Below are 3,718 nucleotides of genomic sequence, written 5' to 3'. Positions count from 1 at the left end.
GTTGGACATATGCTGCGAAAGGTTTGGGTCTGATGTTATTTCTTCGATATTGTGATAAGAAAACAATCTGGATAATACATATAGTATATAGAATGAACTTCATGCTCATTAAATTCAATTATAGAAGTTCATTATATATTTTCTCTTTAAAAGTGACTGTATACAGTGACAGATAATTATAAATCAGAGAAAAAACACGAAGTGTCTTATAAACAAAAATCTGTTTGAAAATTGGCATAGTAAGTAGCATGACATCCTACTAATACATATGGAAAATGAAGAGAAAAATACATGGTTTTATCTGATTCTTTCTTTCATTTTGCCATCCTTATAATCAGGTCCAGAAGTAGCACTATGTAGAAAGTGAACCTAAATGCCTTCTGAGATTTCAACTTAGAAATGTGGTCCGTGTTATGCCAGGGTAGCTTTCCAAGTCCCAAAAGAACTGAAAGAGAAATGTAACTCAATTTCATAATTCCTTGAGAATCACAGAATTGTAGGGGTTGGAAGGGACCTCTTAAGATCATCTAGTGCAACCTTCCTGCAAAAGCAGGTTCGCCTAGAGCAGGCTGGACAGAATCACATCCAGGTGGGTTTTGAATATCTCCAGAGAAGGAGACTCCACAACCTCTCTGGGCAGCCTGTTCCAGTGCTCTGTCACCCTCAAAGGAAAGAAGTTTTTCCTCATGTTTAGATGGAACTTCCTGTATTCTAGCTTGTGTCCTTTACCCCTTGTCCTGTCACCAGGCACCACTGAGAAGAGTCTGGCCCCATCCTCTTGACACCTGCCCTTTAGAAGTTTATAAGCATTGATAAGATCCCCTCTCAGTCTTCTCTTCTCCAGACTAAAAAGACCCAAGTCCCTCAGCCTCTCCTTGTAAGGGAGATGCTCCAGGCCCCTCATCATCTTTGTAGCCCTCTGCTGTACCCTCTCCAGCAGTTCCCTGTCCTACTTGAACTGGGGAGCCCAGGACTGGACACAGTACTCCAGATGTAGCCTCCAGGGCAGAGTAGAGGAGGAGAATGACCTCCTTCGACCTCCTGGCCACGCTCTTTTTAATGCATCCCAGGAGACCATTGGTCTTCTTGGACACAAGGGCATGTTGCTGGCTCATGGTCATCCTATTGTCCACCAGGACTCCTAGGTCTTTCTCCTCAGAACTGCTCTCCAGCAGGTCAGCCCCCAACCTGTACTGGTGCAGGCGGTTATTCCTCCCCAGGTGCAGCTCCCTACTGCTTGGCCTTGTTGAACTTCATTATGTTCCTCACCACCAAACTCTCTAGCCTGTCCAGGTCTCCCTGAACGACAGCACAGCCTTCTGGTGTGTCAGCCTCTCCTGCCAGTTTTGTATCATCAGCAAACTTGCTGAGGGTACACCCTGTCCCCTCATACAGGTCATTGATGAGTACATTGAACAAGACCGCACCCAGTACTGATCCCTGGGGAACACAGCTATTACAGGCCTCCAACTGGACTCCACACCGCTGATCACAATGTACAAGAAGGCTGAGTTAATTTCTGTTTTGTTTAGTATGCTTTATTTTTGAAGAAAAAATTGTGAAAAGCAGATACAGATCTGAAAATGCATTTTGGAAACTCTGGTGTGGGAATGTTTCTATTTGAAGATGAACTTCTAGCTAAACTTTAAAATTAAGATCATTATGCCTGTAGAAGCTTAATACACATTCCATAACCATATCTGGTACAGCTTTGTTTATCCAGTGTATTTACTACCATACAAAAATCCGATCCCATTAACACACATCATACATGCAGTGCTGTGCTTTAGTACATCCTTGCCAGAAGAAGAACCAAGGAACAGTTACTAACCTGTGTAACTCTTGGGACTAAATAATGAGTATGGTAAGTAAGCTGTCTGAGAAAGGAAAGAATTTTGATGAGTGTCTTCTCCCAAGAGCTTGTGAAAATGAGAGTGAGAAATAACCAGAAAAAGAAGACAAAAGACAGGTCAGAAGACAGACAGATTACCAGAGCCCCTGAAGAAGTGTTAGGGCAACAAAAGAAAAACATTTTTTCAGAATGGGAAGTTCTGCTTAAATGCAAGGCTAGACCTGGCCAATGCAAATCAGCCTGGACCAAATTAAAAATAGTCCCATGGCCTGGGGCACCCATAGAAATGTGTCAGGTGAGTAAGGGAGAGAAACAAATCGACTCACCAACCAGAAATTGAGACAAGGGAATACATTTATCATGTTTCCTTAGTTTAATTATTTCCTCTTGCTACTTGAGTATAGAGTGAGTTCTTCTTTGGAATCCCACAAAAGTTTTAGCATACTGTGGGCTACATTTCAAGGGGAAATTTCTGTATGTTACTGTAGGGGAAGAGTGGCAGATCCATCAGTAGGCAACTGACACATTTCTGTTCACACCTTCTAGTTCTGCAGGTTGGCAGAGGCATTGACTGAACCTTGTTTTCATTCCACTGATAGAATGAAAACAATTCATTCCACTTTCCACTCACAAATCCCGCCATGTAGATAAAATTCACTGATTCCACTTTCACTCACAAATCCCGCCATGTAGATAAAAATACTTGGACAAGATAAAGAACATCAGAAACCACCATTAATGTGGAAGTTGGGTACAAAACAAGGGTTGTCTTTAATAATAAATGATTACAGCAGCAAGTAACAAAAACAGAGAGCAAATCTAAAAACCAGCTCCTGCCATTCCAAAAATTTTATTATTCTTTACACCTCACCAGCTGCCATTTCTAATTCTAGGTTGGGTCTTCTCTTCCTGTTTTACCACTATTTGCCAGTCTCTGAGTTCACATCTTCACTCTTTCTGGTTTAACCTACTCTTACTGTTCCTCTCTTCACAGTTGTCTTCCACATCCTTGGTGACATCAGGTTTTGAATATGTAAAATGTCCAGTTTAAGCACTTCATTCTCTGGCTTCTTTGCCCTTTTTTTTCCCTTCATTTCTCATTCAACTATGAATTAACTCAATAACTATCAAAGCAGACATAATACCAGCTCCTTTTTTATTGCACAGTGGTCTGATGCTCCTGGTTTTCTATCAATCATTAGCTTTTCAAGCCACCATTTGATTTTTGTTAGTATCTTTATCCACTATAATTCTTGCAAACTTCATTCAGCATCAGAATTCCTGATATATAGGTTATTTAATACCCACTTCTCCCTCCTGTCTTTTTATTTATGTCCATTAAGACACTGATTCCTGCCTCAGGTTCTACAGCCTCAGTCCTTTGTCTCTCTACAGTGTTCATCATTCTAGCCTAAGTTTTAAATCAAATTCAGATTCTTCTGGTTTAGCAACCCTTCAGCTACTGAGTAAGCTGGGAGAAATCCCATAACCATGCTGAAAAAGAAATTTCCCTCTTTCATCAGTTGTCCTGCCCTCCTCCTCTCCCCCTTCCCCTGCCATTAGTCCTACTTTTCTCCACATCTGACAATCCTATTACAGTTGTACAGTTGCTCTTCTACATTTCACCTTCTCTTTTCTTCTTTTGACCAGCACCTAAATTTTCACTTAAATTGAAAAAAAACCCACCTGTTTTTTAAAAGCCTGATAATGTTCTTTCATGAGTTTCAGCTTTCCACTGTCCTGAATGTACTCAGACAGGAAAATCCCAAAGCATTAAAAAGATTTTTAAATATGTTTACTAATTTCAAGATTCCTAGCCATTCACTGTATGCATTTACACAGCATCGCTACAGAAGAGTGCTCTTT

Source organism: Numenius arquata, chromosome 9 (genome assembly GCF_964106895.1).
Source record: "Numenius arquata chromosome 9, bNumArq3.hap1.1, whole genome shotgun sequence".
In the NCBI taxonomy this organism is placed as follows: Eukaryota; Metazoa; Chordata; class Aves; order Charadriiformes; family Scolopacidae; genus Numenius; species Numenius arquata.
This window is presented reverse-complemented; position numbering follows the sequence as displayed.